Here is a 6032-nt window from a genome sequence, read left to right as displayed (position 1 = left end):
GATGGTCACAAGGCTGTTTTTCCATTTCTTGTTAGAACTACGAAGTTTCAGCATATTACTGACAGGTTTTTTTTTTTTAAACCAGCACTTCACTGAGAAGTATCACAGGATTTCAGTGTGTGTGTGTGTGCACATTTCATCTGTGTTAGAATGGAAAACCTTTCATAAATAACAGGTAATTTAAAACAAGAGCTTTTGGTTTAGACTGTGTTTTCTCATTCATTGGTACCAGATTTGTGCCACAGCATCACCTAAGAGTACAAATTTCATCCATATGAAGTGCGAGCACACAGTATCACTTCTGTCATGTTAGAGCACAGGAGATGGTGTTTACACTAGTATTGTGGTCCCTGGGGGCTGGCAGATGATATCTGATCCACTGTAAAATCTGCTTGGACAAAATTGTCTCTGCAAAATATGTATTACACTTCAGCTGGCATTACGAGTTTGTACCACTTTGTGTGAAGTAACTGCCGTGTTTTTGATCCAGTGCTTTGTGCTCTAGGACCCTGTTTCTGATCTTGTGGAACCGCAGCCTTGTATGGAATTCAGGCTCCATGAACTGGGCCACCACCCTCAATAAGATGAAGGGCTTCTTGTCTTCATGAAAGCCAGCCTGTTCTTCACCACCGCATCATATGGTCTAATAAAAGATATTACCTCTCACTGTAGGCATTGCCTCTCTTTTAAGCACTTGACAGTTCAAAAGTTTCCCTCTCTGAAAGAGCATCTTGACATTTCTATGTTCTCTATCACCAGAATAGTGTGTGAGTAGAATATGTCCAGTATATGAATAAGACTGTTCTATCACAACAAGAAAACTTCTCCAGGAAGGAGCCTTTGACTGGATTGCTCCCACCGGGTTTGCCTGGGTGGACAGCCATGCCTCTGTACACTCCTCACCATTTCCCAGGGACTCTGTGTGCATGAACACCATTCCAAAAATAAGACTTTTGGCTCTGCCTGCAATACAAACACCACACCAGTTCGTAAGTCAGTCTAATTAAACAAATGCAAGACTGTCCTGGAGATAAAGTTCAACTGCTTTAGCAAGATTTGTTTAGTTAAATAATTTAGTGTTGCAAATACTGAAAAGCAGAAGTTAATAAAATAACATCAGCACACGGATTGGTTCATGTTACAGTTGAAAGGACAGTGGATGTCTAAATAGCAGAACTCCTGTTTAAAAATGGAAGGCAGAAGTAAGCGAATGACTAGTCATCTGTTTCAAAGATGCTGAACTGCGAACATCTGCATTTCCATCAACATTGTTAACCCTGATGAAATGTGCCGACTGTAATTACTTTACCATCTACCATGAAGACAAAATGCTTGGAGGAAAAAAGAACTTTTTTGTTGAACTGGTACACATTTTGTGTACTTTTCTATGTAGATAATGACCTAGAAGCTTGATGACAGAGGCAACAGCAATTATCTTGAAGCAACTGAAAATATTTTGTAATCTGATGTCACTTTTCTCGCTTCTGCTGCTCAATCATTCAGCAGTAATTTTTTTTTTTCATGATGCTTTCATACTTTTTTTTTTTATTACAAACAGCAGATGTCACCAGGACTTATCTTAGAAATTGATCTTTTAAAGCAGCGGCCCTGCAGGCTTAGGAAATGGCATGAGAAGACACTACAGAATGCTCTCCAGCATTAGGATATGGAAGCTCTCGAGGGTCTGTCTCTGACAAGTGGACCTCTCTCAGCAGCCGCTCTAATATTTCGCAGGGTAAGACAGCCTGTGAAAATACTCACTTCTTCCAGCATGTTGCCTGGGAACTGCTTCTCGCCAGAACAGATGAAGCGTCACTTCCTCATCATGCAGCTCTCCAGTGCAGCAGTTACACAGTTCAGACGTCAGAAGTCAAACTTGTGATTCTGGGAATAAAACATTTATCACTTATCAGTTGGGTGCTGAACACTTGAATAGAAAAGAGCCCTTTTGTTCCATTTAAATGAAGGAGAGACCTTAATATAAATTTAGTGCATCAACTTCACATTTTCATTTGACTCACATAGTTTTACTGAATGTCCCAGCAAAGACTGGCAGAAAAGAAGCTGCGTCTATCAGGCTCACCTACTTTAATAACTTGCAGTGACTAATCCTGCTTGATCTTTTACTTTATCGATTTGCAACTATGGTTCTCAGCATTTTTATTTTGGGTGCCTTCCTGCATTATTTAATGTAATTAATGCAGCATTATTTAATGCAGCATTATTTAATGCAGGTGAAATAATTTGATTTTCTACAGAACTTTTGTCAGAAGAACAAATTCTTTACTGGTAGTAAGTTATTCATCATCTGTGATGGGCAAAACAAAAAAGCAAAAACCATCTTTCTAGAAGTGACTAGTCTAGCAATATAGCTGTAGCTTCTTGATCCATTTTCTTTTGTGACAAAGCTGGTTTAACAAGCAACCAGCCCCATTCTTTGCTCCCATCTGCTTTTTCTTCTCACACACACACACACACACTTCCTCATCTGTATCAGTCTTGTGGAGCTGTGCTGTACGTTGGATTGCCAAATAATGAAATTTAATAAAAAGCTATAATACCTCTTTAATATTTTTCCTTTTAATGTATAGTCTGAATTACAGTGGCACTGGCAACTGAACGAGCAATAAACTGCAGAGTAGATGTGGGAACACACAGCTATGAGACATGATACGTGGCAGCAAGGACAAGAACTTCTTCAGCCAGTTTTGCCATCTGAGAAAATATATGCTGTATCTACCCAAATGGGATATGGAGAAGTACAGTCCATGTTAACAGTATCTGTTCTCTCTCTGTCACACATTCGTGACAAGAAACTCCACCGTCATCAGCAAGCAGTGTGTGAGCTCTACTCTTTACCCCACGTAAAGAGGACCTAACGCAGTCAAGAGTGAGTTCTTAAATGTCTCCATTTCCTGCGTCTTTAACCTCCAGTGTGATTCACCCTCCTCCCTTTTTCCACTTAATCCGCCCTTCCCCACATGCTTCACTTCAGAAATTGCTATGCAAATCATGTTTCTAAATTATTGGGGTTTTTTTAGTTGTACTCATAAGGAATGGTTGCGTCCCGAGCTACGCAACAGGTTAAAAACAGAAGTTACTTAAATATGCATGTACATATGGTATTTTACTGACTTTAAAGACACTGTATAATCCTTGCCTCAGCAGTTGTATTGGTACAGAATTTTCTATTAAAAACATCCAAAAGTGATGTTTTTTCAACTGTTTCTGATGTTCAGTTCATAGCTATGAGGATTAGCCTTTTCCCAAGATGCCAAGTTTTCCCATCTGCCTTGAAATGGACAATACTGGAAAGCCTTTACAGCCTGATTTTAATGGAAAACTGCAAGATCTTTTCATTTTTCTTTCCTTGACCTCCTAAGTCCAGCTCTACTCCTCCTGAGATCAGTTCCACTCTGTCCTTTTCTCCGCTCCATGATTTCCACTGGTTAAAAGGATGTGTGGACACACACTTGATACTGTCTTCTAATGACAATCATTTAACTCGCTACAGGGTCTTTAAAACAGGCTTAATCTCATCTAAAACATGAATGTGTGTTAATTGTGGCAGTTGCATAGTACCAGTAATGCACAGAGTCAGAGTTCCCGAGCAGGAATGGCTAAGGTGCCTTCAGTCTCCTTGCCCTTCCAACTTGGGTGACTGAGCCACTCCTAAAACAGCTGTCAAACTACTAGGATTAAATGATGTTGTCATAGAAATTATGCTTTTTGGCTGTATTAGCACTGACTACATATTTGTAAAGAAATATCCACCAGAACAAAGCAGGATGTGCATTGATCTGATGGAGATGTGCCACAGCACTGTGAGGCCTACCAGCAAACTGAGGCTATGGTAGCTCGCTCAGGAGCAGCGTGGCCAGCCACCCAGCAGCTGGGTGGAAAGCTGAGGACACTGTCGCAAGCTGTCGTCTTCTGCCAGGGTATCAGCATCCTCAGACATATTTTGTATTTTGACTGGATGCTTGTAAATCAGCATGTCTGGAATTCTTTAGAGGGTCAGCTGACCACCAATTTCCTGGGTGTATGTTTGGCTTGGGATCGTTACCCTATCCTTGTAATTATTTTGGTTTTACGTGCAATTATTTGTATACTTCCTTCTTTTAGCATATTGCTGATATTTTTAACTTTAAGCCTATTCCAGGTAGCTCTTCCCTGGAGAATTAGGAATAATGATTCTTTACAAAAGGTAGAATTCAGTCATTCTGCAGCATTAGCCTTAAAACTTTAAAAAAAAAGCCTTTGGGACTTCTCTGTAGAAGTCTGCCAAATAATTGCCAAGGTTCAGCTATTTTAGTTGTGTGATTAAAAATACTCCTTTCCCTGATTTAAAAAGCAGGCCTGTTTCTTTCACACAATTTGATGCAAACATTATGGAGTCAGCGCTGTCTTGGGCCCATCAGGAACAATGCCTTGAACGTGTTTAAATAAACTGTATGGGAGACACCAGGGATATCTGCTTTCAGTTCTCCCCAGTGTACCCTTTTGTAGCTCAAAGATCTCACTGTGGTATATATCTTGGCTACTGCTGAAGTTTACAATCCACTTAATTCCACGCCCAAGATGTGGAAAGTAGGAAGATTCCTCTACAGAAGCCCATCGATCTGAGCTCTTAATCCACCATCTCTGCTCCCAACCTCATTCTTCTGGTTTTTGACATACTGCTGGCAGGTTTTGGGCAGGTTTTTGCTGCTGCTTTTCATTTTGGCATATACACTAGACAAAACAGCTTGTTTTTTTCCTCTTCCTAAACCAATGCGGGTCATTCTGGTATTAGGACAAGATGCCAGTTGGGTGCACTCTGGTCTTGTTGAGTTTCCACCTTGTCAACTTTAAAAAGAGGTGGGCATTTCCTTCCTCTTTCTTCTTGTGGTTCTGCATCTGTCCAGTTTTCTAATATTTCTGTCTATAATACATCTGCAAAAAGTAGAGAGGCTTTTAATCACATCCCAAGCAAAAGGTCTGACACAATACAAGCGTTCCAAACAATACACATATACATAAAGAGAGCAGCATGGAGAGGAAAAAAAAAGCACCAAATGGATATGAAAATCTTTGAAATGCTACCACACTCTTGCGCAGTATTACTTTCAGACATATTTAGTATTTTGCATTTGTATAACGCTTTTCATGTAAGAATTTTGGAAAACTTTATGGCAATGAAGCACAAATTCCCTAGCTGATTTTTGCCAGACTTTAGTAAGAAATCCAGCAGAACTACAAATAAAACTATAGCCTTTCCCACCTTTCTACCTGTTCTTCCCCACCTGAATATATAAGTTTCTCAAAAGTAGAATTTATTTTTCCACATAGCCATGTGAAATTACCATTTTATAGCTGGGAATTTGAAACACACACCATAGGATAACATCCAGAACAAGTTCAGACAACCGTGCAGCTTGGCCAGTGGCTACCCCTAAGTTTCCACTGCCCTATTTACTGGCCAAGTCATCACCTGTGCTTAAAAAGGGAGGCAATTACTCCAGAGCATCTGAAAGACGCATTTTCAAATGTAGCTCTGTTTTGCATTCTGTTTACTGCTTCTACTTATTTCTGCACGGTACCATCTGGATTCTGCCTCCTTTCCACTTCCTCATGGTTTGCAATTTCCTAAGTTCCTGCACATATTTTTTGTGTTTTATGGACAATCAGCAATTTTTTAACTCCACAAATATAGCTCAGCATTCCTTCACTTTATTTTTAGCCCAAACTGGCTACTAGAGAACTGCAGTTTGCTAGCTTTGAGCCCGCTAAGGCAGCTGACTCAGAGACTGGCCTGGCAGATGGCTCAATCCCTTTCTAAAGCTAAGCGGGAATGGATCTTTGTCATTTCTAACACACCAGCTGGTTGCAAATCCTCGAATACAGCAGATCCTCGAGGTGTGTCTGCATGTGTTGCCTGCGGGCCTCAGCATTCCCCACCCCACCCTGACTGAGAAAACACCCTCCATTCACTCCCAGTTGACTTATCTTGGTTTTGTTTGGTTTTAGAATAGGATAGAATAGAACAGACT

This window comes from Ciconia boyciana, chromosome 1 (genome assembly GCF_034638445.1).
Source record: "Ciconia boyciana chromosome 1, ASM3463844v1, whole genome shotgun sequence".
In the NCBI taxonomy this organism is placed as follows: domain Eukaryota; kingdom Metazoa; phylum Chordata; class Aves; order Ciconiiformes; family Ciconiidae; genus Ciconia; species Ciconia boyciana.
Note: the sequence above shows the minus strand (reverse complement) of the source record.